The following is an 18,158-nucleotide window of genomic DNA, read 5'->3' on the forward strand; positions in this document are numbered from 1 at the left end:
TAAAACAAATTTGACTCTCATTAAGCTTGTAGCATATGCAGAACACCAAACTTAATGTTTGGCTATGTACTTCAAGAAAATGAATGAGTATATGTCCTAAAATGGCTATATGGTCATCATGTTTAGAAAAGCATCTTAGAATGCCTTTAGGCACACCAAACTTAGAAATCAAGCATATGCTTCAAGATGCTATGTGGTGCATAAAATTGTGATCACACTTTTCACAACACCGCATAACTAACCAGCAAGTGCACTGGGTCATCCAAGTAATACCTTACGTGAGTAAGGGTCGATCCCACGGAGATTGATGGCTTGAAGCAAGCAATGGTCATCTTGTAAATCTCAGTCAGGAGGATTCAAATAGTTATGAGGTATTGATAATTAAAATATAGATAAAATGGAAAATAACATAGAGATACTTATGTAATTCATTGGTGGGAATTTCAAATAAGCGTTTGGAGATGCTTTGTTGCTTCTGAACCTCTGCTTTTCTATTGTCTTCATCTAATCATGCATGCTCCCTTCTATGGCAAGCTGTATGATCCTCTCAGTGATAATGGTCTGGCTACGGTCTCTGTACGGCTAATCAACTATCGGATTTCTCGTCTCGGATGAAAAATACCAGGCATAGCTACTGCAGGGCTAATCATCTGTCGGTTCTCACTTGTGTCGGAATAAGATCCATTGATTCTTTTGCACATTGTCACTGCGACCAACATTCGCGAGTTTGAAGCTCCTCACAGTCATCCCTTCCCAGATCCTACTCGAAATACCACAGACAAGGTCTAGACGTTCCGGATCTCAGGAATGCTGTCTATTGATTCCAGCCTATACCACAAAGATCCTAATCACGGGGTCAAATGCTCTGTTGTCAGGAGAGATGATGCAAATCCGTGGATCAGAGACCCAAGAGAGTATACTCTGGCTGGCGTCCAATGACTACGTTGAACATCATATAGACCGCTTTGTGGTTGTCAGGCACGCGGATCTTGGCTAAGCGAGTACTGAAGATAGTGGATGATTGTCACGGGTCACCCCTTCAGTCTGACTTAACTGAATTAAGTACAAGAGTATATCTTGGAGAAGAGGTATGCGTGAATTGAAGGAAAAACAATAGTACTTACATTAATTCATGAGGAACAACAGAGCTCCTCACCGTAATTTATGAGGTGTAGAAACTCCACCGTTGAAAATATATAAGAGAAAAAGGTCTAGGCATAGCCGAATGGCAAGCCTCCCCAAAGATGATCATAAAGCTCAAGGGTTTCAAAGAAGACCCCAATACAATAGTAAAAAGTACTGTTTATACTAAACTAGTAAGCTAGGTTTACAGAAAATGAGTAGATAGTGCAGAAATCCACTTTCGGGGCCCACTTGGTGTGTGCTTGGGCTGAGCTTTGAAGCTTTCACGTGCATAGGCCATCCTTGGAGTTAAATGCCAGCTTGGGTGCCAATTTGGGCGTTTAAGTCCAGCTTTGGTGCTAGTTCTGGCGTTTTACGCCAGAAAAGGGTCTGTGGTGGGCGTTTGGACGCCAGTTTGGGCCATCAAGTCTCAGACAAAGTATGAACTATTATATATTGCTAGAAAGCTCAAGATGTCTAATTTCCAACACATTTAAGAGCGCGCCAATTGGGCGTTTGTAGCTCCAGAAAATCCACTTTGAGTGCAGGGAGGTCAGAATCCAACAACATCTGCAGTTCTTTCTCAGCCTCTGAATCAGATTTTTGCTCAGGTCCCTCAATTTCAGCCAGAAAATACCTGAAATCATAGAAAAACACATAAACTCATAGTAAAGTCCAGAAATGTGAATTTTGCATAAAAACTAACAAAAATATACTAAAAAGTAACTAAAACATACTAGAAACTACCTAAAAACAATGCCAAAAAGCGTATAAATTATTCGCTCATCACAACACCAAACTTAAATTTTTGCTTGTCAAAATAGGATAAAAAAAAGAGAATATACAATAAATTCCAAAATATCAATGAAGCTTAGTTCCAAATAGATAAGTGGGACTAGTTGCTTTTTGCTTCTGAACAATTTTGGCATCTCACTTTGTCCTTTGAAATTCAGAATGATTGGCATCTATAGGAACTCAGAATTAAGATAGTGTTATTGATTCTCCTAGTTCAATATGTTGATTCTTGAACTTAGCTACTTATGAGTCTTGGCCATGACCCTAAGCATCTTGTTTTCCAGTATTACCACCAGATACATAAATGCCATAGAAACATAACTGGGTGAACCTTTTCAGATTGTGACTCTGCTTTGCTAGAGTCCCCGGTTAGAGGTGTCCAGAGTTCTTAAGCACACTCTTTTCGTTTTGGATCACGATTTTAGCCACTCAGTCTCAAGTTTTTCACTTGGACCTTCATGACACAAGCACATGGTTAGGGATAGCTTGAATTAGCCGCTCAGGCCAGGATTTTATTCCTTTGGGCCCTCTTATCCACTGATGCTCAAAGCATTGGATCCTCTTTACTGTTGCCTTTTAGTTTAAAGGGTTACTGGCTTTTTGCTCTTGCCTTTTGGTTTAAAGAGCTATTGGCTTTTTCTGCTTGCTTTTTCTTTCTCTTTCTCTTTTTTTTTTCTTTATTTTTCTCCCCTTTTTTTCGCAAGATTTGTGTTATTCACTGCTTTTTCTTGCTTCAAGAATCAATTTTATGATTTTTTAGATTTCAATAACATTTCTCTTTTTTCATTATTTTTTCAAGAGCCAACAATTTTAACATTCATAAGCTTCACTATAAAAAATATGCACTGTTCAAGCATTTATTTAGAAAACAAAAAGTATTGCCACCACATCAAGATAATTAAACTAATTTCAAGATAGAATTCAATATTCATGTACTTCTTGTTCTTTTGCAAATAGAAACATTTTTCATTTAAGAAAGGTGAAGGATTCATGGAATACTCATAGCTTTAAGACATAGATACTAAACACTAATGATCATGTAATAAAGACACAAACATAGACAAAACATAAAGCATAAAAACTGAAAAACAGAAAAATAAGAACAAGAAAATTAAAGAATGGGTCCACGTTAGTAATGGTGGCTAGTTCTTCCTCTTGAAGTTCCTATGGAGTGCTTGAGCTCCTCAATGTCTCTTCTTTGCCTTTGTTGCTCTTCCCTCATGGCTCTTTGGTCCTCTCTAATTTCATGGAGGATAATGGAGTGCTCTTGGTGCTCCATCCTTAGTTGCTCCATGTTGGAACTCAAGTCCCCTAAAGAGGTGTTGAGTTGTTCCCAATAGTTGTGTGGAGAAAAATGCATCCCTTGAGGCATCTCAGGGATTTCTTGATGAGGGACTTCCTCATGCTCTTGTTGAGGTCCATGAGTGGGCTCTCTTGTTAGCTCCATCCTCTTTTTGGTGACGGGCCTGTCCTCTTCAATGAGGATGTCTTCCTCTATGACAATTCTGGCTAAATTGCATAGGTGACAGATGGGATGAAGAAAGGCTAACCATGCCAAAGTGGAGGGCTTGTCAGCCACCTTGTATAGTTCTAGAGGTATGATCTCATGAACTTCTACTTCCTCTCCAATCATGATGCTATGGATCATGATAGCCTGATCCACGGTTACTTCGGATCGGTTGCTAGTAGGAATGATAGAGCATTGGATGAACTCTAACCATCCTCTAGCCATGGGTTTGAGGTCAAGCCTTCTCAATTAAACCGGCTTGCCTTTGGAGTCTCTCTTCCATTGGGCTCCTTCTACACAGATGTCCATGAGGACTTGGTCCAACCTTTGATCAAAGTTGACCCTTCTTGTGAAAGGATGAAGATCTCCTTACATCATTGGCAAGTTGAATGCCAACCTCACATTTTTTGGACTGAAATCTAACTATTTCCCCCGAACCATTGTGAGGCAATTCTTTGGGTTCGGGTTCACACTTTGATCATGGTTCTTAGTGATCCATGCATTAGCATAGAACTCTTGAACCATTAAGATTCCGACTTGTTGGATGGGGTTGGTGAGAGCTTCCCAACCTCTTCTTCAAATCACTTGTCGGATCTCCGAATATTTGCTCTTTTTGAGCTTGAAGGGGACCTCGGGGATCACCTTCTTCTTGGCCACAACTTCATAAAAGTGGTCTTTATGGACCTTTGAGATGAATCTCTCCATCTCCCATGACTCAGAGGTAGAAGCAATTGCCTTCCCTTTCCTCTTTCTAGAGGTTTTTCTGGCCTTAGGTGCCATTAATGGTTATGAAAAAAAAAGCAATGCTTTTTCCACACCAAACTTAAAAGGTTTGCTCATCCTCGAGCAAAAGAAGAAAGACAGAAGTAGAAGAAGAAGAAATGGAGGAGATGGAGGTAGAGGAGTGGTTCGGCCAAGGGGGGTTTGGAGTGTTTGTGATGTGTGAAAATGAAGGAGTAAGGCGGGGTATATATAGGGTAAGAGGGAGAGGGAATCCGTGTGATAGGGGTTGGGTTTGGGAGGAAAATGGTTTGAATTTGAGTGGGTGGGGGTAGGTGGGTTGTATGATGGAAAATAGTGATGGATATGAGTGGTGAAGAGGTTATGGGAAAGAGGGTAGGATTTGATAGGTGAATGGTGTTTGGAGAAGGGTGTTATGGAAAGGTGTGAAGAAGAGTGAGAATGAGTTGGGGTAGGTAGGGATCTTGTGGGGTCCACAGATCCTGAGGTGTCAAGGATTCTCATCCCAGCACCTTTCTGGCATTTAAACGTCCTCTGTGTGGCATTTCTGGCGTTGAACACCTAGCTGCTGCCCATTTTTGGCGTTAAACACCAGTCTGGTTGCTAGTTCTGGTGTTTAATGCCCAGAATGCTGCCAGACTGGGTGTTAAACACCCATTCTGCTACCCTTACTAGTGTTTAACGCCAGCCAGACACCAGACACCCTTTTTTGGCATTAAACGCCAGTCTGTGCGCTATTTCTGGCATTTAACGCCCAGAATGGTGCCAGACTGGGCATTAAACGCCCACTTTGATAGCCTTACTAGCGTTTGAACACCAGTAAGCTTGTCCTCCAGGGTGTGCTGTTTTTGATGCTGTTTTTGATTCCTGCTTTAATTCTGCAGCTATTTTTGTGACTTCACATGATCATCAACCTAAAAAAGACATAGACTAGCACTACAAAATATAATGAAAAAGTAATTAATATAGATAAATAAAATTGGGTTGCCTCCCAATAAGCGCTTCTTTAATGTCAATAGCTTGACAGGAAGCTCTTACAGAGCTTCACAGATGCTCAGAGCATGGTTGTGGCCTCCTAATACCAAACTTAGAAGTTGAGTGTGGGGGCTCTATCTGACTCTTTATTGAGAAAAGCTTTTCATGCTTCTTCTCCATGTTTACAGAAGAAGATCCTTGAGTCTTGAGCACAATGCAAGGTAGCCCTTATTCAATTGAAAGACTAACTCTCCTTTGTCCACATCAATCACAGCCCTTGCTGTGGCTAGGAAGGGTCTTCCAAGGATAATGGATTCATCCTCATCCTTCCCAGTGTCTAGAATTATGAAGTCAGCAGGGATGTAAATGCCTTCAACCTTCATTAAGACATCCTCTACAAATCTATAAGCCTGTTTCATTGATTTGTCTGCCATCTCTAGTGAGATTCTTGCAGCTTGTACCTCAAAAATTCCTAGTTTCTCCATTACAGAGAGTGGCATGAGGTTGATACCTGACCCCAGGTCACACAGAGCCTTTTCAAAGGTCATGGTGCCTATGGTGCAAGGTATTAAGAACTTTCTGGGATCTGGTTTCTTTTGAGGCAATGTCTGCTGAATCCATGTATTCGGTTCATTGATGAGCAATGGAGGTTCATCCTTACAAGTGTCATTACCAAATAACTTGGCATTCAGCTTCATGATTGCTCTCAGATACAGAGCAACTTGCTCTTCAAAAATGTCTTCACCCTCTTCAGAGGAAAAATATTCATCAAAGCTCATGAATGGCAATAGTAAGTTCAGTGGAATCTCTATGGTCTCTGCATGAGCCTCAAATTCATTTGGTTCCTCAATAGAGAACTCCTTATTGGTCAGTGGACGTCCCTTGAGGTCTTCCTCACTGGGAATCACTGCCTTTTTACTCTCTACAGGTTCGGCCACTTTGGATGTGGTTATGGCCTTGCACTCTCTTTTGGGGTTCTCTTCTATATTGCTTGGGAGAGTACTATGAGGAGTTTCAGTATCTCTTTTACTCAGCTGACCCATTTGTCCCTCCAAATTTCTGATGGAGGTCCTTGTTTCAGTCATGAAACTGAGAGTGGCCTTAGATAGATTAGAGACTATGTTTGCTAGGCCAGAGAGGCTCTACTCAGAATTCTCTGTCTGTTGCTGAGAAGATGATGGAAAAGGTTTGCTATTGCTAAACTTATTTCTCCCACCATTATTGTTATTAAAGCCTTGTTGAGGCTTCTGTTGATCCTTTCCTGAGAAATTTGGATGATTCCTCCATGAAGGATTATAAGTGTTTCCATAGGATTCCCCCATGTAATTCACCTCTTCCATTGCAGGATTTTCATAGTCATAAGCTTCTCCTTCAGAGGAGGCTTCTTTCGCACTGCCAGATGCAGCTTGCAATCCAGTCAGATTCTGAGAAATCATATTGACTTACTGAGTCAATATTTTGTTCTGAGCTAATATGGCATTTTGAGTATCAATCTCAAGAACTATTTTCTTCTGAGTCATCCCATTATTCACATAATTTCTTTCAGAAGTGTACATGAACTAGTTATTTGCAACCATCTCAATGAGTTCCTGGGCTTCTGCAGGGGTTTTCAGATGAAGAGATCCACCAACAGAATGGTCTAATGATATCTTGGACAATTTAGACAGACCATCATAGAATATACATATGATGCTCCATTCTGGAAGCATATCAGAAGGACACCTTTTGGTTAATTGCTTGTATCTTTCCCAAGCTTTATAGAGGGATTCACCTTTCTTCTGTTTGGAGGTTTGGACTTTCACTCTATGCTTGCTTATCTTTTGAGGTGGAAAGAATTTGGTCAAGAAAGCATTGACCAACTTGTCCCAAGAGTTTAGGCTTTCTCTAGGTTGTGAGTCTAACTATGTTCTAGCTCTATCTCTTACAGCAAAAGGGAAAAGCATAAGTCTTTAGACCTCAGGATCAACCCCATTGGTCTTAACAGTATCACAGATTTGCAAGAATTCATTTAAGAACTGATGAAGATCTTCCGATGGAAGTCTATGAAACTTGCAATTCTACTGCATTAGAGAAACTAATTGAGGCTTAAGCTCAAAGTTGTTTGCTCCAATGGCAGGAATTGAGATGTTTCTTCTATAGAAGTTGGAAGTTGGTGCAGTATAGTCACCAAGCATCTTCCTTGCATCTCTAGCATTGTTGTTGGGTTTGGCTGCCATGTCTGTTTCTATTTTGAAATTCTCTGTAAGGTCCTCTCCAGAGTGTTGTGCTTTAGATTCTCTTAGCTTCTTCTTCAGAGTCTTTTTAGGTTTAGGATCAGCTTCAATAAGAATGTTTTTATCCCTATTTTTGCTCATATGAAAAAGAAGAGAACAAAAGGGAGTAGTGGAATCCTCTATGTCACAGTATAGAGATTCCTTGATGTGTCAGAAGAAAAGGAGAATAGAGGAATGAGGTAGAGAGAGAATAAGAAGAATTGGAACACAGAAGTTGGTTCTATGAGGTTGACGTTGTGAGGTCTATTATCTTGGTTCTAGTTTTGTTGGTTTCCCTACCAAAAGTTTGGGTGGTTCTTCCAACCAGGATCATAGGTTCTTGAGTGTGGATCATAAGGTTTTCTTGAGGAGTTTCCAACATAATTGGCTTACACCCAATCATCTCATTCCTCTACATTCAACTCTTCTTGAGCTGGTGGTTAAGTATTGATTGCTGCAACTTGGTTCCTCTCCATCTGCTTGGTGAGGTCTGCCAATTGCTTGGTAATCAACTTGTTTTGAGCTAGTATTGCATCCATGTGATTCAATTTCATCACCCTTCTATTGGTGCTTGATAAACCACTATTTTATGGTTTATCTTATGCTCAATTGAGTGGTTTTTATCAACTCTTTACTCACTTATTCATACAATTCGCATGTTTTACATTTTCCTTCCTGATTTTGTGCTATGATTGAAAACATGCTTCTTTGATCTTATATTTGCTTATTATTAATCCTCTCTTATTACCATTAGATGCCTTGATATGTGTGTTAAGTGTTTTCAGATATTATAGGGCAGGAATGGCTTGGATGATGGAAAGGAAGCATGCAAAAGTGGAAGGAATACAAGAAGTTGGAGAAACTGCAAAGCTGTCCAGCCTGACCTCTTCACACTCAAACAGTTATAACTTTTGCTATAGAGGTCCAAATGACGCGCTTCCAGTTGCGTTGGAAAGCTAACGTCCGGGGCTTCGATTTGATATATAATATGCCATAATTGCCCTGACGCTAGGCGATGCGACCGCGTGCTCCATGCGGCCGCGTCGCAGTGACGAAAAACTAGCGTGGCAGATTTCTTCTCCAGCGATTTCTGGGCTGTTTTCGACCCAATTTTCGGCCCAGAAAACTCAGATTAGAGGCTATAAAGTAGAGGAATTGAATCCATTCAGATCATGCTTTCATAACTCATAATTTTAGGTTTTAGATGTAGTTTTTAGTGAGAGTGGTTCTCTCCTCTCTCTTAGGATTAGGATTTAGGACTTCTCTTAGTTTTAGGAGTGACTCTCAATCCCAGGTTCAATGTTCTTTGTATTTATTTATTTTCAATGTTCCATGTTTGGATTGATTTTCTTAATTAATGTTATTTGAGGTATTTCAGTTTATGATTGTTTTATTTATGAATGCTTTTTATTTAATTTAGATAGTTTCCCTTTTGGCTTTGGTTAAATAATTGGTGACTCTAGAGTTATCAAACTCATTGTTGATTGAAAATTGGATTTCTTCATTTCATTAATTCATATTCCAATAACTCTAGCCTTTCCCAAGGAAAGACTAGGACTTGAGGATTCGAATTAATTCATCCACTTAACTTACCTTCATAGTTAGAGGTTAACAAGGTGGGAGAAAAATCCAATTCTCATCATAATTGATAAGGATAACTAGGATAGGACTTCCAGTTCTTCATACCTTGCCAAGAGTCTATTTTACAGTTATTTATTTTTATTGCTTTGAAAATATACTTGTGCTCATTGTCCAAATTCCAAAAATAATAAGAACATACCTCCCTGCAATTCCTTGAGAAGACGACCCGAGGTTTAAATACTCGGTTATTAATTTATTTAGGGGTTTGTTACTTGTGACAACTAAAACTTTTGTACGAAGGGATTTCTGTTAGTTTAGAAGCTATATCTACAACGCGAATATTTTTATAAAATTCTTTACTAGAAAAAATCCTAACGTCAGTGCTTCTATCAAAGGCATAGAAGTATTCATTGTTGGCTACAGTTTCTATGACATCTATAGCCTCTTCAATTGTCTTCTTCTTGTTGAGAGAGCCTTTTAAAGATTGATCTAAGGCTTTCTTTGATTCTTGTGACAGACCTTCATAGAAAATATGCAGTTGTATCCATTCATTGAACATATCTGGAGGGCACTTTCTTGTCAATTCCTTGTATCTCTCCCAAGCTTCATAGAGAGTTTCACCATCTTGATGTTTGAATGTTTGTACCTCAGCCCTCAACCTGTTAACTCTTTGGTGAGGGTAAATTCTTGCTAGGAATTTATTCACCATATCTTCCCATGTTGTCAAACTCTCCCTAGGAAAGGACTCTAGCCACTTTGATGCTTTATCCCTGAGAAAAAAAGGAATACAGAAGCAATTTATAAGTATCAGGATGAACACCATTAGACTTCACAGTATCACATATTCTCAAGAATGTGGTCAGATGTTGGTTGGGATCTTCCTGGGCACTTCCTCCAAATGAGCAATTATTTTGAATAAGAGTGATGAGCTGTGTTTTTAGCTCAAAGTTATTGGCATGAATGGTTGACTTTAGGATGTTGCTCCCACAGTTCCTAGGATTGGGATTAATATAGGAGCCTAATACCCTTCTCTCCTGCCCAGCATGATTGCCAGCACCCTCTCCAACATGATTGTGAACTCTTTCCTCCATAGCAATGTCTAGATCTTCTTTCAACTTTTCTTCACCAGCTATGCCTTTACCTCTTGCTTTTGTCCTTAGCCTAAGGAAGGTCCTCTCAAGTTCACTATCAAAAGAAGTTGAGGCTCCTCCTCTTCTACCTATCACACACTCAGCAAATGACAAGCAGACAACAAATGGAGAAGTCACGTCTAGTTAAGAGTGGTTAGTGCAATTGATCAAATAGTTAGTGAATTAGTGTACTAGAAAGTAAATAAACAAGGAAAAACAGCTTAAATTGCAGAGAATAGCAATAAACAAACTGAAACAAAAACTAATTAACAAAAGAAAAGAAAAGTGTCCAATCTAGTTATCCTCCAATTTAATCATTGTCAATGCATAATCAATCCCCGGCAACGGTGCCATAAACTTGATGCATGAAAATCTGTCTCTCAACAAATTTTCCTCGGCAAGTATACCGAATTGTCGTCTAGTAAAAACTCACAATAGAGTGAGGTTGAATCCTACAAGGACTAATTGGTTGAGCAACTTTAATTAGAGGAGTGTTGTTGTTGAACTAAGCCAAATTAAATTGAGAATTGCAGAAATTCAAATGGCGAAAAACGTAAATAGCAAGGAATGTAAATAACTAAAATTAAACTGCAGAATGTAAAGAGCAGAAATTAAATTGCAAAAACTTAAATGGGAATGGGGATGATTAAGCATAAATGTAAACAGCAGAAATTAAAGAATGGGAAAGATTAGAAGTGGGGAAGCTCATTGGGCTTAGGAGATATTACATTCTCTGGATTAAGTTCATTCTCATCTCTTTCTCAATCAATACATTCATTGATCTCTTGGCAATCATAGGTGATTGGATCCCAATGTCTTGGCAATCCAAACTCTTTAAGCTTGAACAATTGCCCAATTTCTTGATCTAATTGCTCATGGGAAGAGATGAAGTACGATCACTGATTATACCACATATTTTTCTAGATCAAAGCATTGGTAGGATTATATGTCACTATATCCATCCAACCCCAAACCCAATCCAACACGAGAAAGCATTTCTAGCATGATTTCCTCATTCCTCTTTCAAGGTTAAGAGAAAATCCAAGTATGAACAATTTCTCTTCCGAGACAATTGTTCAATTGGATGAAGATCGAAACCTTTCAAGCAAATCAAGAGAAAAAAAGAAGAAGAAGAATGTAAACTATAATTGATCCATTGAATTACAATAGAGCTCCCTAACCCAATGAAATGGGGTTTAGTTCATCATAGCTCAATTCAAATCAAAAGAGAGAAAGCGTAGGAAAAGTAAAGAAAGTACAAAAGAAAATGATTACAGAGTTCCCAATTTGGGTCCCTGACTTCCATCCTTCTAACTAACTTAAACTCTATGCTATTTATACACTTTCTTTATTCAGTTTTCAAGTCTTGGAATTGGCCTTTCGGCCTTTGTTGAAGCAAGTTAAAGTGGCTCTCAATGACGTTGAGGAGGGATGTTTGGCAACTAACGTTTATACTCTGCATGGTGCTCAATTATAGTGGAGTCAGCATCAACATTGGTGATCAATGTTTACAGGAAAACGTTAAGTCAAACTTTGTGTAGAAAAGGATTTGAGTGTTGCCACTAACGTTTGACTCAACGTTGGTGCACCAACATTCATCCACCCACACGTACGCATCGCCCACACGTACGCGTCAAAACAGCTTTTTGCGCGTATGCATGATGAGCGGATAATTTGTACGCTTTTTGGCATTGTTTTTAGTATGTTTTTAGTATGATCTAGTTAGTTTTTAGTATATTTTTATTAGTTTTTAGTTAAAATTCACTTTTCTGGACTTTACTATGAGTTTGTGTGTTTTTCTGTGATTTCAGGTATTTTCTCCCTGCACTCGAAGTGGATTTTCTGGAGCTACAGAAGCCCAATTGGCACGCTCTCAACGGCGTTGGAAAGTAGACATCCTGAGCTTTCCAGAAATATATGATAGTCCATACTTTGCCCAAGATTTGATGTCCCAAACTGGCGTTCAAAGTCACCATCAGAATTTCCAGCGTTAAACGCCAGAACTGGCACAAGGATGGGAGTTAAACGCCCAAACTAGCACAAAAGCTGGCGTTTAACTCCAAGAAAAGTCTCTACACGATAATGCTTCAATGCTCAGCCCAAGCACACACCAAGTGGGCCCGGAAGTGGATTTTTATGTCATTTACTCATTTCTGTAAACCCTAGGCTACTAGCTCTCTATAAGTATGACATTTTACTATTGTATTTTCATCTTTGGACATCTAGTTCTTAGATCATCTGGGTAGCTATCTTTGTTCTTATGCTATCTTAGATCATTGGGAGGCTGGCCTCACGGCCATGCCTAGACCTTGTTCTTATGTATTTTCAACGGTGGAGTTTCTACACACCATAGATTAAGGTGTGGAGCTCTGCTGTACCTCGAGTATTAATGCAATTACTATTGTTCTTCTATTCAATTCCGCTTGTTCTTGTTCTAAGATATCACTTGTTCTTCAACTTGATGAATGTGATGATCCGTGACACTCATCATCATTCTCACCTATGAACGTGTGCCTGACAACCACCTCCGTTCTACCTTGGATTCTTTAGTCGGAATCTTCGTGGTATAAGCTAGAATTGATGGCGGCATTCAAGAGAATCCGGAAGGTCTAAACCTTGTCTATGGTATTCTGAGTAGGATTCAATGATTGAATGACTGTGACGAGCTTCAAACTCCTGAAGGCTGGGCGTTAGTGACAGACGCAAAAGAATCACTGGATTCTATTCCAACCTGATTGAGAACCGACAGATGAATAGTGGTGCCGTGACAGGGTGCGTTGAACATTTTCACTGAGAGGATGGGAGGTAGCCACTGACAACGGTGAAACCCTTGCATACAGCTTGCCATGGAAAGGAGTAAGAAGGATTGGATGAAGACAGTAGGAAAGCAGAGAGACGGAAGGGACCAAGCATCTTCATACGCTTATCTGAAATTCCTACCAATGAATTACATAAGTATCTCTATCTTTATCTTTATGTTTTATTCATAATTCATAACCAATTGAGTTTGCCTGACTAAGATTTACAAGGTGACCATAGCTTGCTTCATACCAACAATCTCTGTGGGATCGACCCTTACTCGCGTAAGGTTTATTACTTGGACGACCCAGTACACTTGCTGGTTAGTTGTGCGAAGTTATGTTTATGCCATGGTATTGAACACCAAGTTTTTGGATTCATCACCGGGGATTATTTGAGTTGTGAAAAGTATTGATCACAATTTCGTGCACCAAGTTTTTGGCGCCATTGCCGGGGATTGTTCGAGTATGGACAACTGACGGTTCATCTTGTTGCTTAGATTAGGTATTTTTCATCTAGTGTTTCGAGGTGATGTTCTTATCATCACCAAAGCTGATTGATTTTCATCAATTTAGCTCTTGAATGCAATGTCCTGCTGAAGCTTGTTCAGCCATGTCTAATTTCTTTAGACTGAAGCTTTAGACTAACATTGCATGATTCCTGGAATTCTCATTAAGAATTTTGATATCTTTATTTCATTTTTCCACTTAATTTTCGAAAAGGCACAAAAAAATTACAAAAAAAAACCAAAAATATTTTATGTTTCTTGTTGAGTCTAGAGTCTCATGTTAAGTTTGGTGTCAATTGCATGTTTTTGTTCTTCTTGCATTCATGCATGTTTCTTCATTAATCCTCAAGTTGTTCTTGATGATTTCATTACTCTGATCTTTAATTTCTCTTGACTTGAGTGTTTGTGTCTCTCATATGCATTCTCATTTTGTTAGAGTCAGTAGTATACAAACTACTAAGTTTGGTGTCTTGCATGCATTGTTATTTGATTCTAGTTGCATTTTGATTATTCCTCATTATTAAAAATCCAAAAATATTTTTAATTTGTGTCTTTTCAAGTCAATAATACAGAGAATTGAAGATTCAGAACATACAGCAGAGGAATTACACAGAAAAAGGCTGGGCGTTCAAAATGCCCAGTGAAGAAGGGCAAACTGGCGTTTAAACGCCAGCCAGGGTGCCTGGCTGGGCGTTTAACGCCCAAATGGGTAGTAGCTTGGGCGTTAAACGCCAGAATGTGCACCATTCTGGGCGTTTAACGCCAGGATGGCACAAGAGGGAAGATTTTGTTTTCAAATCAAATTTTTTTTCAGGTTTTCAAAATTTTTCAAAATCAAATCTTTTTCAAATCAAATCTTTTCAATCAAATCTTTTTCAAAATCAATTTCTTTCTATCTTCAAAGATACTTGCTATCAATTAATGATTTGATTCAACATTTCAAGTATGTTGCCTTGTCTGTTGAGAAAGGTTTAATGTTTGAATCATATCTTTTCTTGTTAGCCAAGTTATTATTTTTTAAAATCAAATCTTTTTAAAATGTTTTTCAAATCATATCTTTTTAATTTCTAATTTCAAAATCTTTTTCAAAAATCACTTTACTTCTTTCTCAATCTTGGTTTTCGAAAATCAATTAAAGTTTTTCAAAAGGTTTTTAAAATCTTTTTAAATTATTTTCGAAAATTTCTTCCCCTCTTCTCACATCCTTCCATTTATGGACTAACACTATTCCTTAAATGCACAATTCGAACTCCATCTTCTTTGATAAGTTCGAATTTTTTACTGCTGCCTTCTATTTTTCTTTTCCTCTGACACCTCAAGGAATCTCTATACTGTGACATAGAGGATTCCATATTTCCTTGTTTTCTACTCTTTCATATGAGCAGGAGCAAAGACAAAAGCATTCTTGTTGAGGCGGACCCTGAACCTGAAAGGACCTTGAAGCGAAAGCTAAGAGAAGCTAAGGCACAACTCTCTGTAGAGGACCTAACAGAAATCTTCAAAGAAGAAGAACCCATGGCAGCCAAAAACAACAACAATGCCAACAATGCAAGGAAGGTGCTGGGTGACTTTACTGCACCTACTCCCGATTTCTATGGGAGAAGCATCTCTATCCCTGCCATTGGAGCAAACAACTTTGAGCTTAAGCCTCAATTAGTTTCTCTAATGCAACAGAATTGCAAGTTCCATGGACTTCCATTAGAAGATCCTCATCAGTTTTTTGCTGAATTCTTGCAAATCTGTGACACTGTCAAGACTAATGGGGTTGACCCTGAGGTCTACAGACTTATGCTCTTCCCTTTTGCTGTAAGAGACAAAGCTAGAATATGGTTGGACTCACAACCTAAAGAAAGCCTGAACTCTTGGGAAAAGCTAGTCAATGCCTTCTTGGCAAAGTTCTTTCCACCTCAAAAATTGAGTAAGCTTAGAGTGGAAGTCCAAACCTTCAGACATAAGGAAGGAGAATCCCTCTATGAAGCTTGGGAAAGATACAAACAATTAATCAGAAAGTGTCCCTCTGATATGCTTTCTGAATGGAGTATCATAGGTATTTTCTATGATGGTCTCTCTGAACTGTCCAAGATGTCTTTGGATAGCTCTGCTGGAGGATCTCTTCATCTGAAGAAGACGCCTACAGAAGCTCAAGAGCTGATTGAAATGGTTGCAAATAACCAATTCATGTACACTTCTGAAAGGAATCCTGTGAACAATGGAACAAATCAGAAGAAAGGAGTTCTTGAGATTGACACTCTGAATGCTATATTGGCTCAGAACAAGATATTGACTCAGCAAGTCAATTTGATTTCTCAAAGTCTGTCTGGAATACAAAATGCACCAGGCAGTACTAAGGAAGCTTCATCTGAAGAAGAAGCTTATGATCCTGAGAACCCTTCAATGGAAGAGGTGAATTACATGGGAGAACCCTATGGAAACACCTATAATCCTTCATGGAGAAATCATCCAAATCTCTCATGGAAGGATCAAGAGAGACCTCAACAAGGTTTCAACAACAATAATGGTGGAAGAAACAGGTTTAGCAATGGCAAGCCTTTTCCATCATCTTCTCAGCAACAGACAGAGAGTTCTAAGCAGAACCACTCTGACTTAGCAACCATGGTCTCTGATCTAATCAAAACCACTCAAAGTTTCATGACTGAAACAAGGTCCTCGATTAGAAATTTGGAGGCACAAGTGGGTCAGCTGAGCAAGAAAATTACTGAACTCCCTCCTAGTACTCTTCCAAGCAATACGGAAGAAAATCCAAAAGGAGAGTGCAAGGCCATCAACATGGCCGAATTTGGAGAGGAGGGAGAGGCAGTGAACGCCACTGAGGAAGACCTCCATGGACGTCCACTGGCCTCCAATGAGTTCCCCAATGAGGAACCATGGGAATCTGAGGCTCACACTGAGGCCATAGAGATCCCATTGGATTTACTTCTGCCATTCATGAGCTCTGATGAGTATTCTTCCTCTGAAGAGGATGAGTATGTCACTGAAGAGCAAGTTGCTAAATACCTTGGAGCAATCATGAAGCTAAATGACAAGCTATTTGGAAATGAGACTTGGGAGGATGAGCCCCCTTTGCTCACCAAAGAACTGGATGACGTGTCTAGGTAGAAATTACCTCAAAAGAGACAGGATCCTGGGAAGTTTTCAATACCTTGTACCATAGGCACCATGACCTTTAAGAAGGCTCTGTGTGACCTAGGGTCAAGTGTAAACCTCATGCCTCTCTCTGTAATGGAGAAGCTAGGGATCTTTGAGGTGCAAGCTGCAAAAATCTCACTAGAGATGGCAGACAACTCAAGAAAACTAGCTTATGGACTTGTAGAGGATGTTCTGGTGAAAGTTGAAGACCATTACATCCCTGCTGATTTCATAGTCCTAGAGACTGGGAAGTGCATGGATGAATCCATCATCCTTGGCAGACCCTTCCTAGCCACAGCAAAGGCTGTGATTGATGTTGATAGAGGAGAATTGATCATTCAAGTGAATGAAGAATCCTTGGTGTTTAAGGCTCAAGGATATCCCTCTGTCACCATGGAGAGGAAGCATGAAGAGCTTCTCTCAAAACAGAGCCAAACAGAGCCCCCACAGTCAAACTCTAAGTTTGGTGTTGAGAGGCCACAACCAACTTCTAAGTTTGGTGTTGAACCCCTACATTCAAACTCTAAGTTTGGTGTTGGGAGGTTCCAACATTGCTCTAAGCATCTGTGAGGCTCCATGAGAGCCCTCTGTCAAGCTACTGACATTAAAGAAGCGCTTATTGGGAGGCAACCCAATGTTTTATTTTATCTATTTTTCTTTGTTATTTTATGTTTTCTGTAGGTTGATGATCATGAGAAGTTACAAAATCAATTGAAAAAGCAAAAACAGAAAGAAAAAAACAGAAAGAAAAACAGCACACCCTGGAGGAAGATCCTGCTGGCATTTAAACGCCAATAAGGCTAGCAGATGGGCGTTTAACGCCCAGTCTGGCACCATTCTGGGCGTTAAACGCCAGAAAGGGGCACCAGACTGGCGTTAAACGCCAGGAAAGGGCAAGAAGTTGGCGTTGAACGCCAGAAATGGGCACCAGCCCGGCGTTTAACGCCAGAATTGGCACAAAGAGTAATTTTGCTCGCCACTTGGTGCAGGGATGACTTTTCCTTGACACCTCAGGATCTGTGGACCCCACAGGATCCCCACCTACCCCACCACTCTCTCTCTTCTTCACCCATTCACCAATCACCTCAACACCTCTTCCCCAAAAACCCCTCACCTATCAAATCCCATCTTTCTCTTCACCACTCACATCCATCCTTCATAAAACCCCACCTACCTCACCATTCAAATTCAAACCACTTTCCCACCCAAACCCACCCTCCCATAGCCGAACCCTACCCCTCTCCCCACTCCTATATAAATCCATCTTCACTCCTTCATTTTCACACAACCTAAACACTACTTCTCCCCCTTTGGCTGAAAAAGCCCCCTCCATCTCCTTCATTTCTTCTTCTTCTACTCTCTTCTTTTCTCTTTTGCTCGAGGACGAGCAAACCTTTTAAGTTTGGTGTGGTAAAAGCATTGCTTTTTGTTTTTTCATAACCATTTATGGCATCCAAGGCCGGAGAAACCTCTAGAAAGAGGAAAGGGAAGGCAAGAGCTTTCACCTCCGAGTCATGGGAGATGGAGATATTCATCTCAAGGGTGCATCAAGACCACTTCTATGAAGTTGTGGCCTTGAAGAAAGTGATCCCTGAGGTCCC

At 39.8% G+C, this 18,158-nt stretch overlaps 1 non-coding gene across 1 annotated transcript; it reads left to right on the forward strand.

Moving 5' to 3' along the window:
- Positions 1-9,527: 9,527 nt before the first annotated feature.
- On the forward strand, positions 9,528-9,634 carry LOC112711991 (small nucleolar RNA R71). The gene has a single exon (XR_003157650.1). It is a non-coding gene; the product is annotated as a small nucleolar RNA R71 (small nucleolar RNA).
- Positions 9,635-18,158: the final 8,524 nt, after the last annotated feature.

This window comes from Arachis hypogaea, chromosome 1 (genome assembly GCF_003086295.3).
Source record: "Arachis hypogaea cultivar Tifrunner chromosome 1, arahy.Tifrunner.gnm2.J5K5, whole genome shotgun sequence".
Taxonomy (NCBI): domain Eukaryota; kingdom Viridiplantae; phylum Streptophyta; class Magnoliopsida; order Fabales; family Fabaceae; genus Arachis; species Arachis hypogaea.